Source organism: Fukomys damarensis, unplaced genomic scaffold (assembly GCF_012274545.1).
Source record: "Fukomys damarensis isolate Sample0158 unplaced genomic scaffold, DMR_v1.0_HiC HiC_scaffold_36, whole genome shotgun sequence".
Lineage (NCBI taxonomy): Eukaryota > Metazoa > Chordata > Mammalia > Rodentia > Bathyergidae > Fukomys > Fukomys damarensis.
The window spans coordinates 36,541,657-36,556,972 of NW_022900948.1; the positions used below are offsets into that span (position 1 = coordinate 36,541,657).

The window sequence follows — 15,316 nt, forward strand, 5'->3', positions numbered from 1 at the left end:
GAGAGGAAAAAAATATGAGAAACTGAAAAAATGGAAATAAAGTGTTTGTAAATGGGGAGGGGAGGAGGGGGTGAAGGGAGGGCAGGGACAAGGGGAAAAAATGAGAATCAAGACCTATTATGTAAAGGTACAGAATTCCAATGATGAATGTAATTGTATTGTATACCTAGATTGTACCAATAACCTCAATAAAAAGAAAAAAAAAAGAGCAAGATGACCTACCTGGGTGTGGTGATGCACACCAATAATCTCAGCACTTGGGAGGCTGAGGCAAGAGGATCACTGTGTGAGCCCAGCCTGGGCTACACAGGGAGACCCTTGTATCTAAGTCCCTGGAAACACATATTCTTAAAGATCAGAGTGTGTGTTGGGATTTTCAAACTTCCTATTGCTGCAAGACCTTGTCTCCAAACACTCTCAAATACAGGGCTCAAACACACAAGCAGAGAGGCAGAGAGGCCCTGTTAAGAACAGGTGGTCTGGCATCTGTGCACTGGACTTCTACTTTCCCCACCTTGATTGGGGGCTTTAGGCCTCCCACAGAACCATGCACTTTGAAAGTCATAGATCTAATTTGACATTCTGTGTAGAAATTGGGATTTTTTTTTCCCCTGGGGCTCACTTGTCTCTGCTTGTCCCAGCTCATTTGACTTTCTCAACAAAGGTGCCCTTACTTGTGTTATAGTTCAAAACTCTGGTGGCCAAAGGGGCCAATAACTAGAGAAAGGAGAATTTACACTGGCCTGGGCTGCTAACCCTCCACCCTAGCCTACGCATTGGGAAGACCAGGATTTGTGGGTATGATAAAAATAATGACAAGAATAATGAGGCTGGGTATAGTGGTGCATGCTTGTAATCCTAGCACTCTGGGAGGCTGAGGCAGGAGGGTCACAGGTTTGAGCCCAGCCTAGGGAACTTAGAGACTTAGCAAGATTGTCTTAAAATAAAACATTTTAAAAGATCTGAGGATGTAGCTCAGCATGAAGACCCTGGGTTTAATCCTCAGTACAAAAACAAAACTACTACCTTTCATTTGGTGTCAGATGCTGTTCTGAGCACGTTATGCGCATTGTTCCATTTAGTCTTTATAACACCACCAAGAAATGGTGAGAGAGTTTTTCTCTTTTCTGAATGAGAAAACTAAGGCTAAAAGAGCTAAGTAATTTGTTCAAGATGGGCCAGGGGTTAGCTCAGCAGTTCTGCCACCTGCCTTGAAAGCACAAGGTCTCGGTTCAATCCCTGGTACCAAAACAAACAAAACAAAACAAAATTTGTTCAAGGTCAAGCACCCAGTAATTGACAGCACTGGGAAGGGCTTGGCCTTCACTTTGGGATATGTGTGTGAAGTGTGTGTGTGTGTGTTTGTTTCACCTGTTCAGACCAAGCTGGAATCTCACCTGGTTCCTTCCATCACTGGAAAGCTTGGTTTGTTCTCTTGCTTTAGGCCTTAGTTTCCTTATTTCTCAGGTACAGGAGAAAGGTTGAATACCCTAGAGGAGAGGAAGGGACTGGGAGTTGGCCATGGCTGCTTTCGTTGACTTTGCCCCTCACCTATTTATTGGACACCTGTGATATGTTAGGGCACAAGTATAGCCCTAGTTCATGGCAGTGAATGTGATGAATGAGTTTCTGGGGTCCTGACAGCTGCCCCATAGAGCAGGGTGATGTGAGTAGAAAAGTGGATGAATTCAATAAGCTAATGACAGCCATTTGAGCAGCTCCCATTTGCCACCAGCCCTTACAATATGGGCCCAGAGTGAGCTATCAGGCCATTTCCTTGATAAGGCCAGATACTCTTCATTTTGCCCATATGTTCTTTCTTATCACTGCCAACATCATGCCACGTCTCTGTCACACTCATGGCTTGTGTTTAGTAAAACAATTAGTGGCCAGCTTTCCTCTTTGCATCTTCCTAATCTCCTCTGAGCACTTCTGACTTACGAACCAGGAAATTTAATTACACAGACGATTACTGGCTATCAGCAACCTACTAGATTAGAAGACCAGATGGTACTGGGTTCAACCCAAATACTCCCCATGGTACCTGAACTATAAATGACATCAGCAAAACAAAGAAGAAAAAACACAGAATGGTCTTATAAAAATGAGAACATATCACATTCATTTTGTGCTTAAGTGTATTATTTAAAATGTCCTAAACTAGACCCTTATCTTTCACCACGCACTAAATTAAAATCCAAGTGGATTAAAGATCTAAATATTAAAACAGAAACACTAAACTTGCTAGAAGATAAGTTAGGCAGAACTCTTGAAGACATTGGCATAGGAAAAGACTTTATGAACAAATACTCAGTAGCATGGGAACTAGCACAAAGAATCAATAACTGGGATCTCATCATATTAAAAACCTTTTGCACTGCAAAAGAAACCACCAACAGAACTAAGAGACAACCTACTGTGTGGGAAAAAAGTTTTACTAGCTGTTCCTCGGACAAAGGACTATTATCTAGAATATATAAAGAACTCAAAACAACCAGCCCCCCCAAATATAAAGACCCAATTAAAAAATGGGCATCTGAAAGATGAAGAGACATTTCTCAGACAAAAAGTAAAAGCAGCAAGTAAGTATATGAAAAAATGTTCCACATCACTGGTCATTCGAGAGATGCAGATGAAAACAACAGTGAGAGTCCACCTCACCCCACAAAGAATGGCTGCTATCAAGAAATCACACAATAACAATTGTTGGCAGGGTTGTGGGGAGAAAGGAACCCTTCTCCATTGTTGGTGGGAGTGTGGACTGGTGCAACCACTATGGAAATCAATATGGAGATATCTCAAAGAGCTGGGACTAGAGGTTCCATTTGACCCAGCCATCCCCTGCTGGGTATCTTTCCAAAAGAATTAAAAGAATAATACCACAGTGATATATGCACACCTATGTTTACAGTGGCACAGTTTGTAATAGCTAAAATTTGGAAACAGCCCATTTGCCCATTAGTTGGAGACTGGATAAAGAAGATGTGTTTTTTTCTATAAAAATGGAATTATTACTCAGCCATGAAGAATGAGAAAATAGATTCATTCATAGGAAAATGGATATATACTGAAGATTTACTCCTAAGTGAAATAAATAAGTCACACATGTGTAAATAACAAATAGTTTCTCTGGTGTGAAAAACTATAATAGTATATAAGATCCTAATGAGATAATTGACAATGAATACTTGATACTAAATGAAAACATGAAAGTAAAGCTATATTGGACTTTTCCAATGTTGTTTCCCCTGGCTTAGCACAATGCTATGCACCTGGGAGACCATTGATAACTATGAGTTCCATGAATGACTAATATCCAGGCCACTAGTCATAAAAGTTTTACTCAGGTAACAATAGTTAAGGATGATTTCACCATCATTAGGAGACATTTACTGAGTTTAATCTTTGACTTGCCCTCTTCTGGGTGTTATGGTGAGAAATATTGTTTTAGTAGAGATTTGAAAAAAATCTGGGATTGTGTGTTGAAAAGAGTTAAATTGAAAGGAGTTTCTCTCTGGTAATTTTCTGTATCTCAACAGATTCCCAGATTTAAGGGGATTAAAAAGTGTCTCTGAAGTTCTTTGAATTATGGGCACCAGGCTGTCCCTGGAGTTTTTCTAACTGAGTATGGGACTGGCCACTTTGAAGGCAATGGGGATTTCAATTTATGAGGGAGCCAAGGACACTCATGAGCAGGTGGTGTGGTCCAGGGGAAGAGCTTGGCAGATGGATCTTTTGATAAGGACAAACTCTGAGATGCCCACGATGAGGAAAGCTTTAATAATAATGGCTCACCTACTCTTTTTCTTTGCCATCTCTGCCACCCATGGTCCTATTCTAAGATTCTGGTTTTGCCATGTGTTAATTTTTTCTTTCAGGGGTAGACAAAATAGACTGGGGCCTTTTGCTGGATATGGAATTACTGCGCTTCCTTTGCTTTTAGCTTTGTGACATTTGGATCACTGGTGTTGGTAGCATGGAGTGAGAACGACTTGTGTGCCAAATCAATAGCAGTCAACATCTGATGGAGGAGGAATGCAGTCTGGTGGTCCTCATCTTATCCCATCTCAGGCTCAGCCAGAGAGAGAAAAATCAGAGAGAGAGCTCTTCTCAGAAATCAAGAGATCTATTTTGACCATTGGCTGCAAAATTGTGGGGAAGCCCCTCCCCTGGGCTTTATTTTTCTCACCTGTAAAATGAGAGCATGATCTCAGAGGGCTCTTTTAACCCCTTTAATCATTAAGACTTCAATCATTCATTCAAACACTGGAGCTAGGGAAGGGGTGCCACCCTCCCACCTGTCTAGGGGCTGTTCTCCTCCATCTGGGCATGAGGTAACACCAGGGGCCCCAGGAAGAGACACTGGAAACTCCCTCTAGAAACCTGGTCTTTTTGGACTCTGAACTTCCTTTTTAAGGGAAGATATGTGAAAAGCCTCCTCAGGATTTCTTTCATCAAAGCCAGATGAATTCCCAGCACAAGTCAAGGCTTGGGTGTAGGAGTGGGGTGGGAGAGAGAGGCTAAGGACCAGGGCTACAGCCCTTGCTCCTTGGAGAATCCCAAACTTGGGTGCCAACAGGGTTGTGAAAGTGGGGTTGGCATTTTCTCATCCCTTCCAACCTCCTCAATTTAACAAAAGGGGAAATGGGAACCTAGAGAGGAAACCAGCTTGTACAATTAGCCAGAAGGCCAGAAGCCTATTCCTTTAGGTCCTGCTGCCCTTTTGTCCCAAAATAGCTCGAAAATACACTGTCCTTTAGTTGCTGCATTCATTTGCCTTCGGATATCTCTCCATGACACTGAGCTTCTAGAGTGCAAAGGAGCAGGGCATGTCCATCTCTGCAGGCCCCTTGTGCCTGGCCCATATCTTGCACACAGAAGGGCCCAGTTACCAGCTATTGAGAGGGACTGAGTCATGCATGGGGATCCAATGATACTAGAAAAATATCAATCCTACCTTGCACACTTGGGAGTTTCCATGCTTTACTTAGTAACTACTTTTTTTTGGCAGTGCTGAGGATTGAACCCAGGGTACTTTACTGCCAAGCTATATCCCCAGCTCTTTCTATCTTTATTTTGCAACAGGGTCTTGCTAAGTTGCCCAGGCTGGCCTTGAACTTGTGATCCTCTTGCTTAAGCCTCTGGAGTAGCTGAAATTACAGGCCAGCACCATTACACCTGGTCTCTTTGCTCATTTTTTTGAGAGAATGTTTGCATGTACATATCTGGTAAGACTTTCTGGGGACGTGGTTGTCTTTTACTCATTTTTCCTTTATACTTGCAACATTTTAAACACAAAATTAAGTAGGTAAGAAAAGCTGTGCTGTCTCATTGCCGTTCTCAGTTCCTATCTCCTGTAATCCGTGTCCAGCTGTACAGCCAGAGGGACTTGGGTTGAACCTGCAGCCCTCTTCATCCCCTCTGATGGCTGAAACCAGAACTGCTGGGGGAGGCCCAGGCCCGGCACAGTTCCTACCCTGTCCTGGTTCTTCTTTCACAGAGAACATGTCTGCACACAAGCTCTCCTGAGTTGCCTTGGAGCCCCTCCAATGACAGCCCTGGAGCCCAGCCAGGAGGGAGGGTAGCCCTGGGAAGGACACACCTATCAGGAAGTGGAGACCATGGCATACAAGTGCACACATGCATATGTTTGCAGGGGAGCTGGATTGCCAATGGTTTCAAGAGAAACTGGAAATCTGGATTTTTATGTGAAATGCCTTGATTTTTAGAAGATTCCATGAGCCAAAAAACATGAGATTCCTTACAAACCATGTCTGTGGGCCACTCTGAGATCTCCAGTAGGGCCTGGCACTCCATAAACACCATAAGCAGACGCGTGACCGTGCTGACGTACCTCCCTGGGACTGCACATGGTCTCCATGTGTTCATCCAGATGCTGGCCCTGTGCTCACAGGATAAGGACACACACATACTACCTCCCGGAAGTGGCTTTAACATTTGCATTTTCCAGTGAAGCAGCCTGAGTATCACAGAGATCTCCAAGTCACATAGCTAGTAGGTGGCTGGACTAGAATCCCATGCTGACCAACTACAAAGCCAGTGTATTCAACTGCCACACAAACCACCTCCCAGATGTCTGCTGTCTGAATTGAAATTGCGTGTTAGGTTGCATCTCGACTAAACTAAATCCCATGAGCTTAGGGACTGTGCCTTATTTGCTGTTGCATCTCCATCATCTGTCACTGTACCCAGCAGAACACGAAAGTTGTTCAATAAATATGTGTCGGGTTGTACCCGCAGGTGCACACAGACACATGGACAGGCACGGCACACAGAAGCACACCCATGCTCACACCTGTATACCGCTACTTCAGGCTCCCACCTCCCTGGGCACAGAAACCTAAACTGGGCCGCCCAAGTTCCCCCTTCCAATCCTCCTGCCTTGCCCAAAGCCTTCACAAATAGTTTCCTGACATCTTGAGGCGGTTGTGGTGTTCTTTTTCCCTAACTCAGGAGACAACTCAGCAGTTTTGTTTTTCAAAGTCTGGGACTCATAAACCTGGAATCTTTTCTTCATTTTTTCCACTAGAATTTTCCTTGGCCCATTGCCTTTCCCCAGGACCTTGGCCAAGAGGCTACACTTGGAGCGCCCTCTGCTGGACACCATTCTCCCAATCTAGTGAACAGCTTCTGTGGGGAAAGAGGTGGACCGACCTACCTACCTACCTCTGCTTTACAGATGGTAGAGTCAGAAGGTGGCTGAGCAGGGAATGGCTGAATGGGGATGTGGGCTCATTCCAAGTGTGTGCCACTGTATATTACCAGGAACTGGTCTTTTGTGAAGAAATAGTTCTCAAAGCTTAAATGAAGGGATTCTGCTCTCCTTCAGGCCCATGTGGGGCAGATGAGAGAGGTGCCGGAATACCATTTGATTCAGCTTTGTCCTTGAATTCCTTACAATGAATAGAAAAAGCTGAGGTGCAGAGAGATGTTGGGGAAGGTGTGGGAGGACTATTTATTGAGCATCTGCTAGTTGCTGGTTCTACTTTTAAAGCTCTATCATTTAATCTTTACAAGGAACTTTGTAGGGTGGGTGGTTTTGTTTTCATTTAAAAGATTAAGACAGAGAGGCCCAGAGAGGTCTGAAGATCAGAAAAGGAAGAGGGAAGAGCTGGGATTTTAATTTTAGCCCACTGTTTTCTTGGCTTTGCAGCCTTCTGGATTTTTCCCATTTGGCTCCAGGGCTGAATTTAGTGGGGCCCAGGATGGAGTCTGGGGCAGGACACGCTGAAGTGAAGATTCCTTGGTCCTCCTGCTCATCTTCTTGGGCTCCTCATAGAACAATGCTGGGACCCTGGGGTGAGTGGAACAAGCAGCACCCCCTGGCTCTTGGAGCTTGGGGCTGTAGAGCTGGCAGTGGGGTCCTAAGGCTGGCAGTTGTGCCTCAGCCCCTTAATGAGCAGTGACAGAGAGTTGGATGTCCTTATAAACCAAACCCATGAGAGGCTCCCCAGGGCAGGAGTTTTCCTGGAAAAGAAAGCGGCTGCTGGAAGGTTTCTGTTTTGTTTTTCTTCTTAATAGGACCCTGGTTAATGACTCAAGGAAATGAAGAACATGTTTCATCAAGAGTTAGTCACTGCCTTCTCTCAGCCATCCTCTGTCCTGCTGCCCTGTTCAGAAACTTTCATTTTCCATGGGGAGAAATCCAAGCCTCTTACCTTGTTCATTTTTGGCCACCCTTGGACTTTGCCCCACTTGTCTCATTTAAACAGACAGCCAGTCTCTGTCCTCATGTCCCTGGACTTTGCCTATATCATCTTCCCTCTGAGAGGTGACTTCATTTCAGCATATCCTGATCTTGGTCATTCTTCAGAACTAAGCCCAGAGGTCACTGTCTCCATGGGGCCTTCCCACTATGGCCAGCAGGAACTGTCCTACCTTGTATGCATCCTGGGCACATGTTCTAGCTTCTGTAACACACTGGGGATCTCTTGAGAAACCACTGGATTCATCTTTGATTCTCCCAAATAATCAGACACATGTGCATGTGTGTGTATGTGAACATATGTGTGTGCATGTGTGCATAATCATTATACTGCTCAACTGTGCGGCCCACCAGAAATAGCCTTGGGACCCCCAGCCCTATCATTAGAAGACCAGGTCCAAGGAAGATTTTGCTGGAGAGGGTTGGTGATAATCTTCTTCCTTTGTGGAGTTTACTTAGCGAGTTTAATACATGTCAGTGCTAGTTTAAGAAGGACAGAGAAGATGGACTCTCTCATGATAGCACCTGATAGTCTGAAATTCAAAGAATAGGAGATGAGTGTTGCCTCAAGCAAACAGAATAAAGGTGAGGTGGCTCTGCTGGGATGAGTCTCAACTCCCAGAGCTGGTTTGGGCAAAATATGCTGCTCCTGAGGACAGGAAGTGGGCCATGCACAGATGATCTAGTTTGAAGGCCCTTGGGTTTGTCCCATGCGGGAGGAAACTAAAGGTACCACTGGATCCTAGGGCTGCAATGTCACAGACTTTAATTTATACCTACCTGCACAAGGTCTTCCTCTTCGGAAACAGAGGAACAAACTGATAGCCCTGTTCACAGTGGGCTCGGGGACACAGGCCAGCTGTCCGAAGTGTGTGGTAAGCTCTGATGTGGGTGTGTTCCCAGAGAGTGCTCACTGATCTTTACTGAGTCTGCCATGATGATGTCTGGCTCCTGGAAGCACCTGCCCTGGGCTATGCACTGCTTTTTTGGAGGTCAGCTCTTCCAGAAAAATCTTGTCTACTTCAATGTCTGCTCTAATTGCTTCTTTGTTCTGCCATCTCAGCACTCTGCAACTCAACCCTGTGTCTACTCACCTTGGCACTACAAATATACTGAAGGATGTAACCTGCAGGACAGACATGCAATGTATCCCAGGCCATCAAGAAGAGCTGGAGCAGTTTAACACCTGCTTCTGATCCATTTTATATTTATTACCTAGTGGCAGCCACTGGTTTTACCACGGTTCTGTTAAGAAGTGGCATAATATTTCATGGAATGTATAGCCATCATTTATGCAATTATTTCCCCCTTTGAGGACATCATTTATATGTCATAATTTTATATGTCACTTAAAGATACCTCCAATACAGTGTAATGCATTGCTTTATATACCATAATTCTAGACTTACGTGTCTAATTACTTAATATCACCACCAGGGTATCTAAGTCTTCTCAAATGTACCAAGGCTCAAAGAGAAACTTTTCATCTTCTCTTGTATTACTTTACCACAAACCGTGTGGCTTGAAACATCAGAGATTTATTCTTTCACAGTTCTGGAGGTTAGATGCCTGAAACCAAAATGTAAACAGGACCGATCCCTTCTAAGAACTGTGGGGGAGTCTGGTCCATGTGGCTCTCCTTGCTTTGGTGACAGGTGGCAATTCTTGGCATTCCTTGGCCTGTAGACACATCACTCCAGTTTCTGCCTCTGTCTTCACGTGACTGTCTTCTCTCCAGTGTCTGTGTCTTCACATGGCATTTGCGTGTCTCTGTCTTTGTGTCCAAAGTTCCTCATCTTCTTAGGACACGAGTCCCACCGGATGAAGGGTATGCCCCATGTCAGGATGACCCCATGTTACCTTAGCTAACGGTGTCTGTGGCAATTTAATTCCAAATAAGATCACATTATAAGGTAATGTGGGCTAGAATTTCAACGTAATTTTTTGAGGGGGGCACAGTTGACTCATGAGCTCTTCTTTCCTATGTCACTCAATCTTCCCCTTCTCTGGTCTTCTCCAGTTGTCTAAATGGTACTGATAGAGGCTCAAGCCAAGAATCCATGCATAATCTGTGATTCTTCCACTTTTATCACCCTATCTCAATTCCTTCAGCACATCCTTTCAGCCTCGCTTCCAAAGTTATCCTGAACCCATCCATTTTTCTTCATCTCTACTTCTATCATTTTATTTAAGCTGCTATCACTTTTCACCAGAAAAGCTGCACTATTTTGTTCCACTAAGTTGCCCAGGCTGACCTTGAACTTGAGGTCCTCCTAGTTCAGCCTCGCAAGTTTCTGGAATACAGGCATGTACCACCCCACCAGGCTCCATCACTTGTTTCCTTTGACCCAACCACACCAGCCTTCTTACCTTCCCTGGATCACTGGGTTTTTACCTTCACCAGGTCCCCTTCTAGAACGCCCTCTCCTGGACCCAAATAGAGCAGCTCCTTCTTGTCATGAGAATCTCAGTTTAAAGGTCTCTTTTCCTAGTAACATCTGACAGACCTTCCCTAACCACTAGAATAGCCCACCCACTTATTTTGTCACAGACCTTTATTTTAATTATCTGCAGAGAATGTAGTAAATATATTATTTAAAAAACTTATATAGGTACTTATTTTTTTTCTACCCCTACAATTAGAATCTCCAAGAAAACAGAAACCTTGATTATATGTACCATCTAGAACTGTGTCTGGATGTAGGAGGTGCTCAATAAATATTTACTGAGTGAATAATTCTCCACAGAAGACTTTTGTATCTGAGCTATTTCTTTTTTTTTCCTTTGGGGAATTTACATAAATAATTCAACAGGAGGAGGATTATTGGATCAAGATATATAAATATTTTGGCTCTTAAAATGTATTGCCAAATTGCTTTGTAAAGAGGTAAGACTGGTTTTTATTTGTTAGGTGACCCATTGAATCCTCGGTGCCAAGACAGTGATTTCTGGCATGTGGAAGACGGACGGAGGACATGGGCCAGAAGTGGGAGTCAGGGAACCAGTGGCTGCTGCCTAGGCCTCAATCAACAAACTCTGTAGGCCTGTTAGGAGGGGCGTCAGGAGGGGCCACAGCTCGGCTGGAAGGCCCACATGGTGGGCGTGGGGGTGGGGGTGCTACACGGATGTGCTGTGGAACTTGGGTGAGCAGAAGAGATGACAGGGGCACCTGGTGTTCAGCTCAGCAAGCTCAGATGTCCAGTCAGGAAGCAATGAGGGCTCAGCAGCCAGGACACACGGTAGGCTGTGGATCAGAACCTGCATTTTTACAAGCTCTTAAACAACACTTCTTAAACCTTGATGGGACCATAATTTCCCTGGACATCTTGTTAAAATATATTTCTAGGCTTTCTAGGACAGGGACTGAAAACCTGCATTTATTTTTAAAGATTATTTTTATTATCATGTATTCATTGCACAAATTAATGGTTTTCACTGTATCACTTCTATAATTGCATATATCTGACATTGATTATGTCACCCTCCCTTCTACCCTTCTTCAAGAATCTCTGTTTGAGACATGGCAGTGGGTATAACAATTCCCAATCTGAAACTATATTACAAAGCCACTGTGATAAAAACTGGCAAAGAAAAAGACCTGAGGATCAGTGGAACAGATTGGAAGATACAAAACAACTCCAAATGTACTTAGCTACCTCATCTTTGACAAAGGAGCCAACCGTCTTCACTGGAGACAAGATAAGACTCTTTAATAAACGGTGTTGGAAAACTGGATTTCAACCTGCCAACGATTAAAACTAGACCCTTATCTTTCACCATGCACGAAAGTAAAATCCAAGTGGAGTAAAGATCTAAATATTAAAACAGAAACACTAAACTTGCTGGAAGATAAATTAGGCAGAACTCTTGAAGACATTGGCATAGGAAAAGACTTTATGAACAAATCCTCAGTAGCATGGGAGCTAGCAGAAAGAATCAACAACTGGAACCTCATTTCATTAAAAAGCTTCTGCACTACAAAAGAAACCACTAAAATAACTAAAAGACAACCTACAATGTGGAAAAAATTTTTTACCAGCTGCTCCTCAGACAAAGGACTCTTATCTAGAATATATAAAGAACTCAAAACAATCAACCCCCCCAAATATAAAGACCCAATTAAAAAATGGGCATCTGAAACGAACAGACATTTCTCAGACAAAAAAGTAAAAGCAGCAAGTAAATATATGAAAAAATGTTCCACATCACTGGCCATTCGAGAGATGCAGATGAAAACAACACTGAGATTCCACCTCACCCCACAAAGAATGGCTGCTATCAAGAAATCACACAATACCAAATGTTGGTGGGGTTGTAGGGAGAAAGGAACCCTTCTCCATTGTTGGTGGGAGTGTGGACTGGGGCAACCACTATGGAAATCAATATGGAGATACCTCAAAGAGCTGGGACTAGAGGTTCCATTTGACCCAGCCATCCCTCTGCTGGGTATCTTTCCAAAAGAATTAAAAGAACCATATCACAGTGACATATGCACACCTATGTTTATAGCAGCACAGTTTGTAATAGCTAAAACTTGGAAACAGCCCATTTCCCCATCAGTTGGAGACTGGATAAAGAAGATGTGGTTTTTCTATAAAATGGAATACTATTCAGCCATAAGGAATGAGAAATGAGATTCATTCATAGGAAAATGGATACATATTGAGGATATACTCCTAAGTGAAATAAATAGATCACACATGTGTAAATACCGAAAAGTTTCTCTGGTGTGGTACATAAGATCCTAATGATATAATTGACAATGTGAAATAGGAAGAAAAGGGCTAACAGTGTAGGGAAAGTGGGAAGGGTAGGGGAAAGGTGATAAGGGAAAAGAAAAAAATATGAAACAATGGAAATAAAGTGTTGGTATTTTTTGTTGTTGTTGTTACCAGGGATCGAACTCAGGTCCTGGTGCTTGCAAGGCAGGCGGCAGAATCATTGAGCTAAATCCCCGGCCCTAAAGTGTTTGTAAATGGGGAGGGTAGGAGGGGGCAAAGGGAGGGCAAGGACAAGGGGAAAAAATGAGAAAAAAGACCTGTCATGTAAAGGTATAAGATCCCAATGATGAGTGTAACTGTACTGTATACCTAAAATGTACCAATAAACTCAATGAGAGAAAAAAAAAGAATCTCTGTTTCCTTTTTTATTTTTCCAGTACCAGGGATGAAACTCAGGACCCTGGGCTTGCGAGACAGGCACGGTGCCACTGAGCTAAATTAAAGAATCTCTGTTTCTAACAGGCTCCCAGGTGATGTGGACACTGATGGCAGGGGACCTACTTTGTTGGCCATTGCACCCAGGATGGCAGCCTCCAGGACCAAAGAAGAGTTAACAAGGAAGCTGGAGGCCTGGGGGGATTGCTTTTGTTTTTTTAGATAGTGGCCTTTCTCCAAGCTTTTAAGAGCATGCCAAGTAGTCTCTGCCTATGGTATCACAGCGCAGAGATGCCTGTGGTTATTGATGCTATGAACACCTGTGCTCAAAACTGTCCCGTTTACAGGTTCTTCACTTCTTTGACCTTATTTCATCCTTGCATCAGATCTATAAATTAGGCTGGGAGGAAATTATTACCTGCTTTCCAAAAGAGAACGAGGCACAAGGAACTCTGAGAGCCGCGTTGCCGTGCAGATGGTGCTGTCCTCAGTTGGTGCTCACCGTTTTCTAATCCTTCCAAGCCTCAGGGCTGCGACCCACTCCCACTTTATAGATGGACGTGTGGAGGCTAGAGGAGGCTCAGGAACTTTCTAAAAGCCAGGGCAGCTCCACACAGATAAGCAGAGTTACAGAGAAATAAACTCTGGCTCCCTAAACACTGGTTTCTGGTCAGCAATACGGCTTTTCTGTCTCACGGTTTAGCATCTCACTTCTTCACCATGGCATTTCCCCACAGCAGAAAGAATGCCCGTCTCTGTCAGTGTCTGTCTCTGTCAGCTCATCTGTCTGTGTCTCTGCTCCGCTGGCCAAACCAACGGTCCATTTTAATTTCCACACCCAGCGTTTAATTAACAAACAGACGCCATTCAGCCTTTTCTTTTGACTTTAGAGGAGGTGAGGAGAACGGGGTGAATGATGACTGACGCTGCCCCAAGGCCCACCTGACCCAAGGAACCTTTCTGTGTTCTCGTCCAACTCTGAGCTTTCCTCCTTTCTCTTCTTCCTCAGCTCTCCGAGAATTAGGGTCCACTCCTGGTCTAACTTCCTAGGCTTTGGAAAAAATATTATTAAGTCGCGCAATCCATTCCTCAACTCCAATTTCGCTTGTCTCATTTTCAACCGCCTTCCACCTATACCCCATCCTGAACACACAGGCGCGCGCGCACGCACACGCGCACGCACACGCACACACACAAGCACGCACGCACAGGCGCATGCGCACAAGCGCGCATGCGGAACTCCGGCCAAACAACAAACTCGGATTTCTCTCATCCGACCCTTTCATCTAATTTCTCTCATGTCATCTGTTAGAAATGCTAGCCCTGGACTCTGCTACCCACCCAGGCTCTGGTCTCTGCTTGTCTGCAAGCATGGCGCCTGTGAGGCCCAGCTGCTGGGTGGGACACCGGGACGCCAACCCTGAAAGAGGAGCCTGTTGCTGTGACTGGCCCACTTCGGGGTGAAATCCTCCGTGAGTCCTTGCTGTCATTGGGCCTCTTCCCTCATCAGTAGATGAATCTCTAGGGAACCTTTAAATGTCAATATTTCCCTTAAATGTCAATAATTCAAAGTAGGACTTTCACAAGCAAAAATATATTGAATTTATCACCTATGGCGTGCTTCAGGACATATGATTAGCCAACAAGAAATTATTTTTGTGTGTGTGCCAGGCACTGTGCTCATCATTTTACATGCATTATCTGTATTATTTAAGGCTCACAGAAATCTTCTGAGTTGGGAATTACTATACTTTTCATTTTTCAGGTGTGAAAACAGACTTAAAAAAGTAAAGTAGATGTTTATTTAGTTTTCTACTTTCAAGTAGACTCTGCGTGGCCCTGTCACAGCTGAAGGAACACTGGGCTGTCCTCAGGGCCAGCCTTCCACCTTGAATGGCCTCTGCCACATTCCTGGAAGGTGGAGCCTTGGCTTAGATGTCCCCAGCAGCAAGGCACTTGGCCTCTCTGAGAGCCCTACTCTATTTTTACCCAACTCTGGCTATAAGAACGTGCTGCTTCACAGGGAGCATAAATCTTATTTCTCTGTAACTTCTGCTGATCCGTGTGGCAGAAAGAACAATGGGCTGAGAATCAGAGGGCCTGGGCTGTGTCCCAGCCCTTTGTGTAATAGCACCAGAACCACAGACAAGCAGCTCTTCCCACCTCAGTTTTCCCAGGTGAAGATAAAGGGATTGGATGAGAGGGTGCTTTCTGGTTTAGACATGTTGGTTATATAATTCACAGCAGTGTATGTAACATGCATATATCTGATTATAATGATGGAAACAGCGGAGTGATACTGTGTTCCAAGGAATAGATCTGTTTCTGCCAACACGTCTGTGAGGATGGTGAACCTGCCAGCTGAGAAGCTTCCAGAAGGTTCTCAGAAATGGAATTCTCATCTTGTCTTAAAACCCAATCCTTCATCTTTGTC

The 15,316-nt window shown here is 44.1% G+C and overlaps 1 protein-coding gene across 2 annotated transcripts in view; it reads right to left on the reverse strand.

Annotated features, from left to right (window-relative positions):
- Positions 1-13,760, reverse strand: part of Traf1 (TNF receptor associated factor 1) — a 38,449-nt gene extending 24,689 nt beyond the window's left edge. For both annotated transcript variants that reach the window (XM_010602928.2, XM_033759096.1), the window contains exon 1: positions 13,301-13,760. The gene's annotated coding sequence lies outside the window, so the exon portion shown is untranslated. The remainder of the gene's footprint in view (positions 1-13,300) is intronic.
- Between the last annotated feature and the right edge of the window lie 1,556 nt (positions 13,761-15,316).